Below are 19515 nucleotides of genomic sequence, written 5' to 3' on the forward strand. Positions count from 1 at the left end.
ATATATATAATTAAAGAAATAAATAAAAATAATAAATAAATATTTTAAAAAAAATGTCATTTTAGTTTTAGTCGTGTTTTAGGCGACGAAAAACATTTTAGTTGACAAAATGAACACTGATGGACAGATAGGATAACATGGCGGGGTGCAGGGTGCGGGGTGTGGGGTGCGGGGCGCGGGGTGCGGGGCGCTTAGAGGCAGAGAATAAAAAAAGCTGAAATGCCTGGAAAAGCCGCATGTATGAGCGCACATGTGCCGGCCAAAAATAAATAAATAAAATAGACAAAAAAATCCAGTCATGATACCTCACAATCTAAGTAAATACAATGTAACATGTTGCCTAACCCAGAGATATATACAATGTAACACTACACAAGCCAGAGATATATACAATGTAACACTACACAAGCCAGAGATATATACAATGTAACACTACACAAGCCAGAGATATATACAATGTAACACTACACAAGCCAGAGATATATACAATGTAACACTACACAAGCCAGAGATATATACAATGTAACACACTGCCAACATTAGAGATATATACAATGTAACACACTGCCAACATTAGAGATATATACAATGTAACACACTGCCAACATTAGAGATATATACAATGTAACACACTGCCAACATTAGAGATATATACAATGTAACACACTGCCAACATTAGAGATATATACAATGTAACACACTGCCAACATTAGAGATATATACAATGTAACACACTGCCTACATTAGAGATATATACAATGTAACACACTGCCAACATTAGAGATATATACAATGTAACACACTGCCAACATTAGAGATATATACAATGTAACACTACACAAGCCAAAGATTCTCCTAATTCCCTCCACTTTTCCATTTGCTGCATTGAATGCGATCCGATGTAAATGTCGCACATTTTAGGACGAGTCGCCGTCAGAACCCAAAAGATTCACATTTTTATATTTTTTAGGAATATCGAATTTTTATATTTTTTAGGAATATCGAATTTTTATATTTTTTAGGAATATCGAATTTTTCTATTTTTTAGGAATATCGAATTTTTCTATTTTTTAGGAATATCGAATTTTTCTATTTTTTAGGAATATCACATTTTTATATTTTCTAGGAATATGACATTTTTCTATTTTTTAGGAATATCGAATTTTACTTTTGTTTGCAGATGAAAATAAAAGTTCCCTCATCAATAGGACATCACAGATCAATACATAAAGAGCTCACTCAGAATCAGTAGCGCCCTCTAATGGCAGCCAACAGCAGCGCCCTCACCTGCAGCAGAGGATGGAAAGGCGCTGATCTGAAACATTTCCAAACTGTCCTCTGTTTCATCAAACAAAAACTACGCAGACATAAATCACAATGACAGCACAGTTATACTTTGCAATAAACCCATAAAAACAACACAGTACCTTCCCCGCAGTCTGTGACGTCTCCTGGGGACCCCCAGCAGGCTGATTTGCAGTTTGTATGTTGGGATGTCGGGTTTTATACGGTGATCTCTCATTACCTGCACAACAAATAAAGAGAGGAAGGGGATTACAATTAAAATCCGGCTTCAGAAAAATAAAAAAACAAAAACTATGCAGCCCGGCACAGTCTGAAATATTAGCAGATTTGGATTCAATTCTCATTTTCAGTCCAGAGCTGCCCCATGCAGTGCCTCTTTTCTGCCACTAGAGGCTGCCAATCTACCGGGTTAAATGATGACCGGCATCATTCATTCCACTTCCTCTGAGCCCAGGTTGGCATGGAGCCATCAAAACTGGAACCCCCCCCCCCCCAGGTCTACTTATACCTTATATACTGTATATCAGGTGCAGAGCCGTTTATAGAACTTTAAGGGCTGAGCATTAGGAGTTTGCTGTCAAATCATGCATATTATTATTGGTGCTCTACTATTTCTATATAATAATTAAAAAAGAAAAAAAATATATATATATATATATATATATACACATATATATATATATATATATATATATATATATATATATATATATATATATATATATATATATATATATATATAATATGACAGCTTAAATGCCCAACGAAAACCAAATAAAGGTATAAGCTATCCCAAGCGCTTCAAATGAGGACCACTCACCAATAAATAAATTGGCTATGCAGCTACTTAACTAAAACATATGGATAAAGATATACAATAGATAGATACTCAGCAATATCCCTATATATATATATATAGTAGCGCAAACTTGTCAAGAAGCAAGTGCCAAAAAAATACTGTGCCCACTGCACAAAAGTCCGAAATGCAATAAATGTCACATAGGCAGCAGGAGAAAGTTCAGAAATGACTCAAACAGTCCATAATCCTTCACTCTATCTCCTGGGATGATAATGTACGAAGACGTGTTTCTCAAAAGGATCACCACCACCACCGTGCTCCAAGGGGGGAGGAGAATTGCCCACTCACCAGATGCTGTGGCCCAACCCACTTTCGTGTTTGAGCATTCAGGCTTATAATGATGGTCACTGGTCCAGAGTATCCACAACAGGAATCGCACCAGCGCAGTCAAAAAAAGCTCAGCAGCATATGGGGAGGAGAGAACATAATCCCAATAGCGTGATACCGTTTAAAAGGGTTTTATTAAATAAAAATAAAACATAAGGTAACACACTCACATGTCTTGTATGTCATCAAACGCAAAAAAACAGTCACGAATAGGGGAGGGATGCCCTTCGGGAGATGATGTCCAGGCTCCACGCCGTGGACGCCGCGCCTTCTGGGTAATCCGAACTCCTCTTACACAGCCTGGTTACACCGCCTGGTCACGCCCCGACGCGTTTCGTGATTTCCACTTCCAGACGCTCCCGGGGAAGAAGTGGAAATCACGAAACGCGTCGGGGCGTGACCAGGCGGTGTAACCAGGCTGTGTAAGAGGAGTTCGGATTACCCAGAAGGCGCGGCGTCCACGGCGTGGAGCCTGGACATCATCTCCCGAAGGGCATCCCTCCCCTATTCGTGACTGTTTTTTTGCGTTTGATGACATACAAGACATGTGAGTGTGTTACCTTATGTTTTATTTTTATTTAATAAAACCCTTTTAAACGGTATCACGCTATTGGGATTATGTTCTCTCCTCCCCATATGCTGCTGAGCTTTTTTTGACTGCGCTGGTGCGATTCCTGTTGTGGATACTCTGGACCAGTGACCATCATTATAAGCCTGAATGCTCAAACACGAAAGTGGGTTGGGCCACAGCATCTGGTGAGTGGGCAATTCTCCTCCCCCCTTGGAGCACGGTGGTGGTGGTGATCCTTTTGAGAAACACGTCTTCGTACATTATCATCCCAGGAGATAGAGTGAAGGATTATGGACTGTTTGAGTCATTTCTGAACTTTCTCCTGCTGCCTATGTGACATTTATTGCATTTCGGACTTTTGTGCAGTGGGCACAGTATTTTTTTGGCACTTGCTTCTTGACAAGTTTGCGCTACTATATATATATATCTATCTATTGTATATCTTTATCTATATATATATATAATTATTATATTATTATTGTTAATATTGATGATGATAATAGTTTTAAAAAAGGTGTAGACTCATTCACAGAACTTTAATGGCTGAGCATTAGGAGTTTGCTTTACAATCAGGCATGTCATTATTATTGGTGCTATATGATTTCTATATAATAATAAAATATATACACACACACACATATATATATATATTTATTTTTTAATTATTATTATTATTAATAATATAATATATAATAATGATAAGTTATTAATTTATAAATTAATAATAAAAAAAACAACAATGATAATAATAAAAACAATAATAAAAATAAATAATAAATGAAAATACACGATCGACATCCTGTACTGCAACAAGAATGGCCACCCCTGCCAGAGGAGTTAAAATAAGTACCTGTGATGTCATCAGACCCGCCAGAAAAAAATCTTGGAAAAAGGATTTAAAAAAATAAATAAATAAATAAATTATATATATATATATATATATATATATATATATATATATATATATATATATATATATATATATATATATATATATATATATATATATATATATTATTTATATAGAATAATAATATTTATATAGAATCATAATAATAATAATAATAAATATAATAATATTATTATTTATATATAACAATTTTATATATATATATATATATATAATATTATATATAGATATAGGAGGAGTCCCCTATAGTGCATTTGCACACCTTCCCAGCAAGGAGTATTATCTCCAAGGGTAAGAGAGGCTGGATTCACCCCTTTTCTATGGATAGTGTAGGACCCACTGATAATGGGGTACTTTGACGCAGTGGTGGGCTTGAGCACGATATGGCCATATGGTGGGACTAAATCCCCATTTTTATTTATGGATTGTCTCCATATTTAATAGTCATTTCTTCTGCATGGTTGCGCTATTCTTTTTTTAATATACATGTTGCTTGGTCGATAGCTGCACCGGCTTTAGATATACACTTCGGTGGAGAGGGGTTCTGTCAGGAGTTGGCGCCCGCCTGGTTCCGGTATGGTGAGTAAAATGTTCCCCCTCTCCCCCTGTCGGGTTTGTTGGTGGACGCGGGCCCCTCCCTGGGATGGTCGGACGCTCATGTTTCTGGGTCCCCCCTCTATAACAGGTGTCACAAATCCCCCAATTGAGTGTGATTTTGTGAATAAGAAACCAGGAGGCTTGGTTTGGGAGCTGACTATCTAAAGTCACTGTATGAGTGAGCCCTGTTAAGGGACCATGACTGAAGTCAGTGGGGCATTACTGTGATGATGGCCATGTATAAGGGTGATAGCATCCTACCTGATAAGGTTGCAATACAGGCCAATGCCTGTGCCTGGACTACCGCCATCCGCAGGCCGCCATCTTCCCGCAAGCCGCCATCCTCCCACAGGCCGTACACCTCCCGCAGGCCGCACAGGCCGGTGACTACCTCCCGCAGGCCGCTGCTATCCTCCACAGGCCGCCGCCATTTTCCCGCAGGTCGTGCGGGGCCGCCATCTTGGCGTAGCCTCGTGTCTCCAGCATGGGGGCGGCCATGTTTGAGATGACCAAACACCTCGAGGAGTAATTGGGAGGTGCCGGAAGGCGTGTAAAGGGGCGGAGCCGCCTCCTTTACCCGGGAAAAGGAGCCAAAGACTTCCTGTCTGTAACAGACAGTGCTGGGAGCAGGTTGATAGAAACTTCTGTGCATCAGGTGGATGAGCCTTGGCTCTCTCTCTCTCTCTCTCTCTCTCTGTTGGGTCCAAGCAGGTAACACTGAGAAAAAAAAAAAGTTTCTTTTCTTTGCAATTATTTTTTTTGGTTGCTGGCAAAGTGTCTTGTATAATCATGGACCCTGCCACACATGTATCCCCACCTGATCCCCTCGAGGTGGCCGCAGGACCCTCCAGTACCCCTCTTGGATTGATGCATTATCAGCAGTTTTGGAGTCTTTGGTATCCCGGGTGGAGGTAGCCTGTCAGGGACGGTGGTCAAGAAAGCGACCCCCGCCTACCCCTATTTCATCTGATACTTCAGATTCGGATTCTGAGCTGGTCACTGCAGTTGCAGGTCCCTCTTCTGGGGCTGCTGTCTCAGGTACGGTCTACTCAGACAGTGAGGAGGACGTTTTTGCCTCCGCCATAGCACAAGAAGAAGCGTTGGTGGATGCACTAGTTGTGTCTGTCCGGGAAACCTTAAGTCTTGAGGTTACACCGGCAGAGGTAGCCGAGACTGAAATTCCTTTTTGGTGCTAGTTAGCCTACCAAAATGGCGAAGGATTTTCCTTTGCCCAAATGGGGTCGTCTGAAACGTACCCCTGCTATTTCCAAACGCATGGCTAGGCGCTATCCGTTTGAGGAATCCCTCCATAAAAAATGGACGGTACCACCAGTGGTGGACTCACCGATTTCCAGATAAAGCCACTGTTATCCCGTTGGAGCACGCTCCGTCCTTTAGGGATCCGGTGGATCGAAGAGTGAAAGCGGAATCCCGCTTCATTTTTTCCCTGATAGGGTCAACCTTTAGGCCAGTGGTTGCCATTGGTTTAGTTTCAAGAATGGGTTGGCTAATCTCCCCTTTCAAGGGGATCGCCTGTTTGGGTGAGATTATAAAGGATCTCACTGGGGGGCAAGAGCACTCTCTTGCTAAGACAGCCTGATGCGCCCCCACCCATGTCTTGGGTGGGGGGACGTCTTCACCGGTTTCCAGATCCATGGTTTTCCTGAATCCCGGACAAAGGGGTTCAAGAGGTCATACGGTCGGGATACAAGATCGAGTATTCGATCACTTCTACCGGTTCGATTCTTCCCTCCCAACATTCGTATGCTACAGGCAGCAGTAGGTCCCGTTCCTTGGATAGAACGTTTTCAGGGGTTCTATTCGAACCTGTTCACAATGCCCAGGAAAGAGGGCAAGGTGCGTCCAAATTCTGGACTTGGGAAAGATGGAGTCCATCCGTACAGTGGTGGTCTCCCTGCATCAGGGGGATTTCCTGGCGTCCACAGACATTTAGGATGCCTATCTTCATATCCCCATCTTCGCAGGACATCAGCGTTTTCTTCGCTTTTCCCAAAGATCATCCCTGGTTCCCACCAGGAGACTGAACTATCTGGGCCTAATTTTGGATAAATCGTTGGCAAGGTGTTTCTCCTTGCGGAGAAACTCCAGAAGGTTCAGTCAACGATTCGGATGTTGCTGTCCGTCAACTGGCTGGGACTGATGGTGGCCTCCTTAGAGGCAGTATCGTTCGCCCAGTCTCATACCCGAATTCTCCAAGAGGAGATTCTTCTCAAATGGAATCGGAATCTCGATTCTCTGGACAATCGGATCCGGTTGAGCGAGAGGACCAGGGAGTCTCTGGTCTGGTGGCTTCGGTCTCCGATGCTCAACCAGGGGAAGTCATTCCTTCCGATAGTATCCAGGTTACCAATAAAGGTATCGGAACTGAGAGCGATCAGATTTTATCTGATTTACTGGACCGAGCAGCTCCAGGGCAGCCCGGTTCGGATCCAATCGGACAATGCCACGGTCGTGGCTTATGTCAATCACCAAAGGGGCACCTAGAGTGTCCTGGTGGCCATCGAAATGACCAGCATCTTTCGTTGGACGGAACGGTTTGTTCCGGCTCTCTCCGCAGTATTCACTCCGGGGGTGGGAAATCGGCAGGCAGATTATCTCAGCCATCAGATTCTGGATCAAGGGGTATGGCCTCTTCATCCAGAGGTATTTCACTAGCTGTCCCTTCATTGAGGCACCCCGAATGTGGATCTGTTGGCATCTCGGCTCAACGGGAAAGTGCGGAGGTTTGTAGCTCGCGCCCGCGATCCTCTAGCGGACGCAGCAGACGCGCTGATCGCCCGTGGGGGCAGTATCAGCTACGGTATGCCTTCCATCCTCTCAAGTTACTGCGGGAATTTCTTCGCAGGATAGAGATGGAGGGAATTCCAGTTATCCTGGTAACTCTGGACTGACCTCGTCGAGCCTGGTATGCCGACTTGGTGAGGCTAGTCGCGGACGCTCCTGGGAGACTTCCTCTCAGGGAGGATCTGCGGTCTCAGGGACCGATCTTCCATCTTGCTTTACAATCGCTGGCTTAATGGCCTGGCCATTGAGACCCAGGCACTGAAGGACAAGGGAGTGTCAGCTTCAGTTATTCCTACTCTAATCAAAGCAAGGAAAGCGACTTCCAGCACATGGAAGTCTTATATTGCGTGGTGTGAATCTCTTGGATTTCCTCCACGTACTTATTCGGTGACCCGAATCTTGGCCTTTCGGCAACAGGGGGTTGAGCAGAAACTGTCCTTGAGCACTATCAAGGGTCAGGTTTCAGCGTTAGCAATCTTCTTTCAGTGTTGTCGGTTCTTCAGAAACCTCCCTTCGAAAATATCAGGGAGATTCCCTTGCTTACGTTATCCCAGAAGGTGGCCTTCTTGGTGGCCATTACTTCTGCACGCAGGGTGTCAGAACTGGCCACATTATCTTGTCGTTCCCCATATCTGGTGGTTCATAGGGATAAGGTGGTTCTTCGTCCGAATCCATCCTTCCTTCCTAAAGTGGTTTCAGAGTTTCATCTGAATGAGAATATTGTGTTACCTTCCCTGTGTCCTAAGCCTAGCCATCCTTGGGAGTTTGCATTACATTCCTTGGATGTGGTTCGGACAATCAGGGTACACTTGACTACTACGAACTCGTTTCGTAAAACGGATTCACTTTTTGTGATCACGGATGGCCCTAGAAAGGGTTTGCCTGTTTCTGCCGCGACCATCTCTAGATGGATCAGACAGACGGTGGTACAGGCTTATTCTATTAAGGGGCGGGATCCCCCGTTCCCTGTTAAGGCGCACTCTACTCGGGCGCTTAGTGTTTCCTGGGCCTTCCACGATCAGACGTCAGGGGTCCAGGTTTTCAAAGCGACTACTTGATCGTCGGTTCATACCTTTACAAAATTTTATAAAGTTGATGTGATGGCATCGTCGGATGCCTCTTTTGGCCGCAAGGTTCTGCAGGCCGCAATTTGAGGAGACCGTTGGTCTACCTCGAGGGTTTGTTGGCTGGTTGGCTCCGGTTGGGCCTTCTGGATTTTGATTTCTGTTATCCCACCCCTCATTTGTGGCACTGCTTTGGGACGTCCCAATGTGTTATTAATCAAGAGGACTGCATCTGTCAATGAGCGATAGAGAAAAATTGATTTTTGTAAAATCTTACCGTAAAATCCTTTTCTCTTAAGCTCATTGACAGACGCAGTACCCGCCCCTCTATTTTTGAGTTGGGTTAAATTCTCTAACACTGCTTTGGGACATAACTGACATCCTGTAGCAGAGAGAGAGAGGATATACCCTCTGGGACTGCCCCTAAGGTGTGGCCAGAATGTTTTCCTTCCGTCTAGTGTCCTACTCCTGTAGAGGGCAGTATAACCCAATGTGTTATTAATCAAGAGGACTGCGTCTGTCAATGAGCTTAAGAGAAAGGGATTTTACGGTAAGATTTTACAAAAATCCATTTTTAATGCCAACCCCGATAACCCTCCCCTCCCCCACCCCCCCCCCCCTCCCGCCCATGCCAGCTGGGGTCTCTATACTGAGACAGCTCCCAGTCTCTGGTAATGATTTGGAGCCAACAGAACAGACAGACAAATTATAATGATTGGGAAGTCTGTCCCACCTCCCAGCATAAGGGGCTACTGGGTTAAGGAGGGTGAGGGCGCTGCTGCAGCTACACTTCATCTTTCATATTAAAGCCTCTCACCCATTTACACTCCTCTGTCCTCTGACCCTGATGGAATATTCTGTGCTAAATTTATAAAGGGTTTCACATTTTATATTGCCATTGAATTGTGTTCTTGTTTTTGCTTCTCTGGCGACATCTCGTGTTACAATACAGAACTACAACATACAGGCTGCATTTCTTCCTGTGGATATTGTACTTCTATAGTGACATCTAGTGGATAAAATATACAACTACATTATGAACAGGCAGCATTGCTCTTTGTGGAAATATCACTTCTTTAGCGACATCTAGTGGATAAAATATAAAACTACACTATGAACAGGCAGCATTGTCCCCCAATGGGAATTTTGCTTTTGTAGTAACATCCAGTGGTTACAATATAAAACTAAAAACTAGAAATATTTGTGCTGAGGGGAGGGACTTGGGGGGGAATTTGTGTGGGGAGAGGGCAGAGAAGATGTGTACTAGGAGGGGAAATTTTAGGGGTAGAGGATTTGTGCTAGGAGGGGGTGAATTTTTTTAGAGGGGGGTTTGGGGGATGGAGGCAAATATTTGTGCTGAGTGGGGGGGGGGGGCGGATTTGAAGTGGAGGGGGGGGGAGAAGATTTGTACTAGGAGGGGAAATTTTAGGGGTGGAGGATTTGTGCTAGGAGGGATGATTTTTTTTTTTTAGGGGAAGGGGGGTTTGGGGGATAGAGGGCAATTATTTTGTGCTGAGAGGGGGGATTTAAGCAGGGAGGTTGATCTGTACTGGGAGGAGGGGGGATTTATGCTTAGTGGGTAAGCATGCAGATTGGTACTCAGTGTTTTTGTGGGGGGGGGGGGGGACTTTTGCCGACAATGCTCATATACTGTATCTTGAGAGGGGGGGGGGGGCACAGTTAAGCTCTGGATTCTAGAATACCTTGTCCCACCACTGCATTCACCTGGTGACACCTTTGGGTGAATATCCTGCACAGCAATTCAAAAAGTCTCCTGAAGAAGCCACTTCTTGGTGAAACATGTTGAGCAATAATCGCTGTGCTGCATACCTGGATTGCATGTGATCGATACATATATATTGTTTTTAAACCAAGTATGTTACAGAAGACCATTAGAACCTCTTTACAAATGAATTCTCTCATTGCTGACTGCCGGGGTCACAGCAAGTAGCTGAATATGGCCCTTGGGCTGCAGGATGGGAACAAGCAGGGCCAGGACGGGGGCGGGGGGCAGGAGGCACTGTGGTATTATGTGAGGTGAAGCAGCACCACAAGGAGATTGGGGGGGGGGATTTGGGGGGCGAAAGGAGGTAAAAATTGTTCTAGGAGAGGAGATTTGGGGAGGTGTGCTTGAGTGGTGATTTTAGGGGGGGGGGGGGATGTGTATGGAGAGGGTGGGGTGGGGAAGAGGATTTGTGCTAGGAGGGGGGGGATTTGGGAGGGTTTGTGCTAGAAAAAGGTAATATGGAGGGGGAGGGAATATTTCTTTTGAAGGGGGATTTGTTCTAGTAAGGATGTTTGGGGGGCATTTGTGCTAGGAGGAGAAATTGGGGGGGGGGGGTTGTGCTAGGATAAAGGATTGGGGGATAAATATGAGGGGTAGATTTGTAGATGTGTGCTAGGAAGGGGGATTTTTCTTTTTTTTTTTGGGGGGGGGGGGATTGTGCTAGGAGCATAAAGATTTGAGCTCCGGGGGATAAGGGGGAGATTTGTGCAGGGAGGGGGATTTCAGCAGGGGGAGGCAGATTTGTACTGGGATAAGGGGGAATTTATACTTAAGGGCTAAGCTTGTACATTAGTGCTCCATTTTTTTGGGGGGGGGGGTGGATTTGGAGTGGGGGAGGAGAGGATTTATGCTTGGAGGATAAATATGAGGGTTAGAGGATTTGTGAATTTGTGCTGGGAAGGGGGATTTTTTTTTGGCGGGGGGGGGGGGGGGTTGTGCTGGCAGCTTATGTGGAATGAGATGATTTCAGCTGGGGGGGGGGGGTAAGGGGGAGATTTGTGCTGGGAGGGGGATTTCAGCAGGGGGAGGCAGATTTGTACTGGGAGGAGGGAGAATTTATAAGGTGGGGGGTGACTGGGCGTGGCGCTCACTTCCGCCTGGGCGTCAGTGGTGAAGCGGAGTCCCTGACAAGTGAAGCAGGGGAGAAGAGCAAGGGAAGGGGTGGGGCTGGGATAGGGCAGGGGCGGGGCTGGAGCGGGTGGCAGATGGTTGGGCAGGGGTCGGGACACTGGGCTGGAGGGGCGGAGTATCATCTATGATGGGGCAATACACACCTGTGTGCTGCCAATGGTACAGGGGTACCTCCTGGGTGGGTGTACACTGGGGGCAGGGGCTGCTGGGGGACTACAAGTTCCAGCATGTCCTGCACCTCCATTGCAGAGTGATAGAACTAGAAGTCCCAGCATGTGCTGCACCTCCATTGCAGACTGTGATAGAACTACAAGTCCCAGCATGTGCTGCACCTCCATTGCAGACTGTGATAGAACTACAAGTCCCAGCATGTGCTGCACCACCATTGCAGACTGTGATAGAACTACAAGTCCCAGCATGTGCTGTACCTCCATTGCAGACTGTGATAGAACTACAAGTCCCAGCATGTGCTGCACCTCCATTGCAGAGTGATAGAACTACAAGTCCCAGCATGTGCTGTACCTCCATTGCAGACTGTGATAGAACTACAAGTCCCAGCATGTGCTGCACTTCCATTGCAGACTGTGATAGAACTACAAGTCCCAGCATGTGCTGCACCACCATTGCAGACTGTGATAGAACTACAAGTCCCAGCATGTGCTGTACCTCCATTGCAGACTGTGATAGAACTACAAGTCCCAGCATGTGCTGCACCTCCATTGCAGAGTGATAGAACTACAAGTCCCAGCATGTGCTGTACCTCCATTGCAGACTGTGATAGAACTACAAGTCCCAGCATGTGCTGCACTTCCATTGCAGACTGATAGAACTACAAGTCCCAGCATGTGCTGCACCTCCATTGCAGACTGTGATAGAACTACAAGTCCCAGCATGTGCTGCACCTCCATTGCAGAGTGATAGAACTACAAGTCCCAGCATGTGCTGTACCTCCATTGCAGACTGTGATAGAACTACAAGTCCCAGCATGTGCTGCACTTCCATTGCAGACTGATAGAACTACAATTCCCAGCATGTGCTGCACCTCCATTGCAGACTGATAGAACTACAATTCCCAGCATGTGCTGCACCTCCATTGCAGACTGTGATAGAACTACAAGTCCCAGCATGTGCTGATCCTCCATTGCAGAGTGATAGAACTACAAGTCCCAGCATGTGCTGTACCTCCATTGCAGACTGTGATAGAACTACAAGTCCCAGCATGTGCTGCACCTCCATTGCAGACTGATAGAACTACAAGTCCCAGCATGTGCTGCACTTCCATTGCAGACTGATAGAACTACAAGTCCCAGCATGTGCTGCACCTCCATTGCAGACTGTGATAGAACTACAAGTCCCAGCATGTGCTGCACCTCCATTGCAGACTGTGATAGAACTACAAGTCCCAGCATGTGCTGCACCTCCATTGCAGACTGTGATAGAACTACAAGTCCCAGCATGTGCTGATCCTCCATTGCAGACTGTAATAGAACTACAAGTCCCAGCATGTGCTGCACCTCCATTGCAGAGTGATAGAACTACAAGTCCCAGCGAGCGTCCCCCCCCCTCCCCCTGAACCGTACCAGGCCACATGCCCTCAACATGGGGGGTGGGTGCTTTGGGGAAGGGGGGGGCTCCAAGCATCAATATGCGATTTTCATTTTTTTGCGCTATAAACAAAAAAAGAGCAACAATTCTGAAAAAAAAACCAATATTTTCACATTCTGCTATAGAACATTCCCAATAAAAAAACATAAAAAAATCGAATTTTTTCATCATTTTAGGCCAACATATTTTTGGTAAAAAAAAAAAAAAAACTTTTTCACTGAACATGCGATCTGTCCCTGTGTCACACAACCCCCTCCCCCCACACACGTCAGTAAGCACCAGGCATACATTAACCCCTCCCTCTCCCTGCCAGTGTCATTATTACAGTAACAGTGCATATGTATAGCACTGATTACTGCAGTAATGTCACTGGTAACCCCAAAAGTGTCAAAAATGTCAGTCAAGGGTCCGATCTGTCCGCCGCAATGTCACAAAAAAAAAAAAAAAAAAAAAAAACAGATCGCCGCCATTACTCGTTAAAAAAAAAAAAACACCAAAAATGACAAAAATCTTTCCCTTTGTTAGTAAATGCAATAACTTTTGCGCAAACCAATCAAAATACGCTTATTGCGATTTTTTTTTAGCAGAAAACAAATTGGCCAAAAATTTAAAAAAATTTTGATTTTTACATTTTTTGGAGGGGAATTTCATATAAAAAAAAAAATGTAAAAAATTATTTTTTCAGAATTGACGCTCTTTTTTTGTTTATAGCGCAAAAAGTAAAAAAAAAAAAAAAAAAAAAAAAAAAAAATCGCACAGGTGATCAAATACCACCAAAAGAAATCTCTGTTTGTGGGAAAAAAATTTGGGATGTAAACTTTGTTTGGGTACGGCGTCGCACGACCGCGCAATTGTCAGTTAGAGTCGTGCAGTGCCGAATCGTGAAAAGTGGCCTGGAGGTAAAGCGGGAAAATCCTCCGGTGGTAAAGCGGTTAAAGTAACGCAGTGCCGTATCGCATACAAATGACCTGGTCATTAGGGGGGGGGGGGGGTAAATCCTTCTGGTCTAGAAGTGGTTAAATTGTCAATTTTTTGTTTATAGCTCCAAAAATAAAAACCGCAGGAGGTGATCCAAAAAAAAAAAAAAAAAGGCAACGATTTTATTTGTGTACAGCGTCGCACGACCGCGCAATTGATGGGTAAAGAAACCTCCGGAGGTCAAGCGGTTAAAGGTAAAGCATGCGTTGCATGTTATCTGCATTACTGCAACGCAGATGCATGCATGGCCCCTCCCAATTTAGCATCCAGTTGAATACAATACAATCCATGCTTTATTTTTTTGACGCAGTGCGCTGCAATCAGGTGCGTCGTGCTGCATTGCAGCTGCACCTTGGAGGGGGGGGGGGGTCAGTCTGAATATATTGTGCAGTGTCAGCATGCATTGCAGCATTGGTTGTAGTTGGGTGGGGTGGGGTGGGGTGGGGGGTCAGCCATGGGTTTGCATGCATTGCAGCGTTGGTTGTAGCTGGGGGGGGGGTGTCAGTCTGGATGCATTGTGCAGTGTCAGCCATAAGTTTGCATGCATTGCAGCATTGGTTGTAGTTGGGTGGGGAGGGGGGAGGGGGGGTCAGTCTGCATGTATTGTGCGGTGTCAGCCATGGGTTTGCATGCATTGCAGCGTTGGTTGTAGTTGGGTGGGGAGGGGGGAGGGGGGGTCAGTCTGGATGCATTGTGCAGTGTCAGCCATAGGTTTGCATGCATTGCAGGAAAACATCCATGACACAGGTGAGTGATTATAATTGCATGCATTCCCCCCTCCCCCACCCCCAGCAATATGAAGAGTTCTCCATGCAATGTATCTGTGGAGTTGCTGGAAATAATCCATCTGATACATTGTATGGAGTTCAGTGAAAGTTTGTTGCAGATTCTTACCTGGGGTGACTCCTCTGTGTCCTTCTCCCTCACACTGACTCCTGATTGGAGGGTCAGAGCTCATTATACACACCTGAGCGCCTCTGCAGACCCTGCATTCCTCCAGATGAGCGATAGGGGGCGCTCACTTAATGATCAGAGGATTTATCTGAAAAATTGAATATTCTCACATTGCAGCCACTTCCATTTTTTTTTTTTTTTTTTTTTATAGTTTTATAAAAATTGCGCGGTCGTGCATAGCGGCTGTACACAAATAAAATCGTTGCCTTTTTTCCCCACAAATAGAGATTTTTTTTTTTTTTTTTTTTGGCGGTATTTGATCACCTGTGTGATTTTTAATTTTTGAGCTATAAACAAAAAAAAAATAAATAAATAAAATTGACAATTTAATCACTTCTCACAGGGTTTAATCCCCTTAACCACTAAGGCTGCATTCACATGTCAGCTTATAATCGCGGGCAGAACCGCCGCGGTTCCGCCCGCGATTCGGAGATTTATTGCAAATCGCGGGACGCCTAGCGTTGCCCGTTGATTTGCAATAGCCCCCCAAACGCCGAGCGATGTTGCCGCGATTTACGCCCGCCGAATCGCGGCAACATCGCGCAAACAAAATCGCGGGACGCAATACGCTCCATAAAAGTACAAGAGCTTCTTTGGCGCGTATTGCGTCCCGCGATTTTGTTTGCGCAATGTTGCCGCGATTCGGCGGGCGTAAATCGCGGCAACATCGCTCGGCGTTTGGGGGGCTATTGCAAATCAACGGGCAACGCTAGGCGTCCCGCGATTTGCAATAAATCTCCGAATCGCGGGCGGAACCGCGGCGGTTCTGCCCGCGATTATAAGCTGACATGTGAATGCAGCCTTAAGTCCCGGAAGATTTTACCCCCCTTCCTGACCAGGGGACTATTTTGCGATTCGGCACTGCGTGACTTTAACGGACAATTGCGCGGTCGTGCGACGCTGTACCTAAACGAATTTGACCTCCTTTTTTTCCCACAAACAGAGCTTTCTTTTGGTGGTATTTGATCACCTGCGCGATTTTTTAATCATGCGCCATAAACAAAAAAAGAGCGACAATTTTGCAAAAATAACAATATTTATCACATTTTTTTATATGAAATTCTCAAAAAAAAAATGTAAAAATCAACATTTTAACATTTTAGGCCAATTTATTTTCTGCTACATATTTTTGGTAAAAGAAAATCTCAAAAAGCGTATTTTGATTGGTTTGCGCAAAAGTTATCACGTTTACTAACAAAGGGAAAGATTTTTGTCATTTTTGTTGTTTTTTTTTTTTTAACGAGTAATGGCGGCGATCTGCAATTTTTTTTTTTGCGGGACTGCGACATTGCGGCGGACAGATCGGACCCTTGACTGACATTTTTGACACTTTTGGGGTTACCAGTGACATTACTGCAGTAATCAGTGCTATACATATGTACTGTTACTGTAAAATGACACTGGCAGGGAAGGGGTTAACTTTTTTTTGAGAGGGAGGGGCTGTGTGTGTCCCTAGGGGCGTGATTCCAACTGTGATTGGCTGTGGCTTGAGGTGTAGGAACAGTGATCAACGGTCCTACATAGTAGAACCGTATGATCACTGTTCATACACAGGGGAGAATGACAGGCGGCTTTGTTTACATTAGCCGCCTGCCTTTCTCCCGCTCTAACGGACGATCGTAAGTGTCCATGCGCGGGGGGGTCCGTAACCGCGCGGGAGTGCGCCCGCTCCCCAGAGCCTCACAGGCTAGTGACGTACCCATACGTCACTTTGCCTGTGAGGGGCTGACCGCCGCAGTATATGTACTTGCGGCGGTCGGCAAGTGGTTAATGACAGGGACATTTTTTTTGTGATTCAGCACTGCGTTATTTTTAACTGACAATTGTGCGGTCGTGCGACGCTGTACACAAATACAATTGTTGCCTTTTTTTCCCCACAAATAGAGATTTCTTTTGGTTGTATTTGATCACCTCTGCGATTTTTATTCTTCTCAGCAGCTTTACACGGAACATTTATTTCTTAACCACTTAGACCGCATTCACACTGAAGCGACCTGTGAAGTTCCGTGCACCATGACTTCGGCGCGACTTGCACGGACTTCATATAATGAATGTCTATGCAAGTCGCTCCGAGGTCGCCCCGAAGTAGTACAGGACCCCTTTTCTAAGTCGGAGCGACTTGTGTCGCTCCTATTAGAACGGGTCCTGTAGCACTGCATGGACCGCGACCGACCGCGACTTGTCAGGTTGACAAGTCGCCTGACAAGTCACGGTAGTGTGAATGGAGCCTAAGAGCCGGTTCACATTGCCGCAACTTGTCAGCCTGACAAGTAGCGCTCCCTCGCGGTCCATTGACCGCTACCGGACCGGTTCTAATAGGAGCGACACAAGTCGCTCCGACTTAGAAAAAGGTCCTCTACTACTTCGGGGCGACCTCGGAGCAACTTGCATAGACTTCCATTATGTGAAGTCCCTGCAAGTCGCTCCAAAGTCGTGGTGCATTGTAATGCACAAGTCGCCCCCGAAGTAGTAAGGGGTCGTGTCGCCCCAGTGTGAACCGACTCTTAAGGTCTATTTCTGACACTTGTTTACAAGTAAACATCAGTATTTTTTTGCTAGAAAATTACTTAGAACCCCCAAAGATTTTATATACAGTAAAACCTTGGACTGAGAGCATAATTCGTTCCGGAATCATGCTTGTAATCCAAAGCACTCTTATATCAAAGCAAATTTCCTCATAAGAAATAATGGAGACTCAGATGATTTGCTCCACAAAGATTTATTCACAAGTCAATGTGATTGGTTGTGTAACCATAAAATGTCCATCCACAAATGGCGCCTCCACAAGGGGAATAGAAGCAAAATCCAGCAGGAGCTACAGAGTATAAAAGAGAAGAGAGGCGCCTCTAAGTGCAGCAATATGGTTACATTTAATTAAGATTCAACATTTAGCAACTCACATGGTTGATGAATAAAACAGGCACATCTAAGTATGCCGGCATCCGGGGTAAAGCTGTCCACATAGACCATCTTCTGCACCGCCAGCTCTTACCACTGTCAGTCTGCAGTCATGACCGGGAAGACTACCCTGCGGTAGAGTGATCTGAAAGCGAGGCTTGAAGCGCTCGTGGAGCGCAGTGTGGAAGGGATGACATCGAGGACAGTGCAGAGGACAGTCTATGTAAACAGCTTTACCCTGGATACCTGCATACTTATGCCCCATACACACGTGCAGATTATCTGAAGACTTTTGTCTGCAGACTTACCAAAACCATATAATATGAGGTCAAACCTAAACACTTTCAATTTGTATGCAATCCGGCAGGCCCTTGCACTACATAGAAAAGGTAAGTCTGCAGACAAAAGTCTGCAGATAATCTGCACGTGTGTATGGGGCATTAGATGTGCCTGTTTTAATCATCAACCATGTGAGTTGCTAAATGTTGTTCCTTCATTAAATGTAACCATATTGCTACACTTAGAGGCGCCTCTCTTCTCTTTTATACCCATTTGGGACGTGATGCTACTTGTATATCAAGACATCGCTTGTATATCAAGTCAAACTTTATAAAAAAATTTTGCTTGTCTTGCAAAGCGCTCTCAAACCAAGGTTTTACTGTATATATATATATATATATATTTTAGCAAAGACTCTGGAGAATAAAATGGTGGTCGTTGCAACATTTTTTGTCATGCCATATTTGCCAAGCGGTCTTTCAAATGCAATTTTTTGGGAAAAAATAAATTTCGTTGCATTTAAAAAAAAAAAAAACGAAACAGTAAAGTTAGCTATAATTATGTTATATATATATGTAATATATGTTTTTATAGCAGAGACCCTAGGGAATAAAATGGCGGTCATTGCAACTTTTTATGTCACACGGTAGTTGCGCAGCAATTTTTCAAATTATTTTTTTCAGGAAAAAAAAAAAAAACACTAAGGATAGCCCAATTTTTTTCTATAATGGGAAAGATAATGTTACGCCGAGTAAATAGATACCCAACATGCCATGCTTCAAAATTGCGCACGCTCATGGAATGGCGACAAACATTGGTACTTAATAATCTCCACAGGCGACGCTTTAAAAATTTCTACAGGTTACCAGTTTAGAGTTACAGAGGAGATCTGGGGATGGAATTATTGCTCTCACTCTAACGATCGCGGTGATATCTCACATGTGTGGTTTGAACACGGTTTACATATGTGGGCGTGACTTGCGTATGCGTTCGCTTCTCCGCGTGAGCTCGGAGGGGCGGGTCGCTTTCATTTTTTTTTTTTTTTTCATATTTATTTTACCTTTTTATTTTTTCATTTTTACACTGTCCCTTTAAGAAAAAAAATTTGATCACTTTTATTCCTTTTACAAGAAATGTAAACATCCCCTGTAATAGAAATAAGCAGGACAGGTCCTCTTTAATGTGAGATCTGGGGGGTCACAAAGACCTCACACCTCACATCTACACTAAAAAAGAAAAAAAGAGGGGGAAAAAAGAAAAAAGAAAGAAAAAAAAGGCCTCACATCTCACATCAACAATAAAAAGCCAAAAAAAAAAAAAACATTTTTTTCATTATGAAAAAAAAAAAATGGGCTCTTTAAGGCCGTTGGGAGGAAGTGACGTATGATGTCGCTTCGGTCCTCCAAGGCCATAGAGTGGAGCGGGGGCCAGCTTGCCCTCACTTGA

This window comes from Pelophylax lessonae (assembly GCF_965119305.1).
Source record: "Pelophylax lessonae genome assembly, chromosome: 7".
In the NCBI taxonomy this organism is placed as follows: Eukaryota; Metazoa; Chordata; class Amphibia; order Anura; family Ranidae; genus Pelophylax; species Pelophylax lessonae.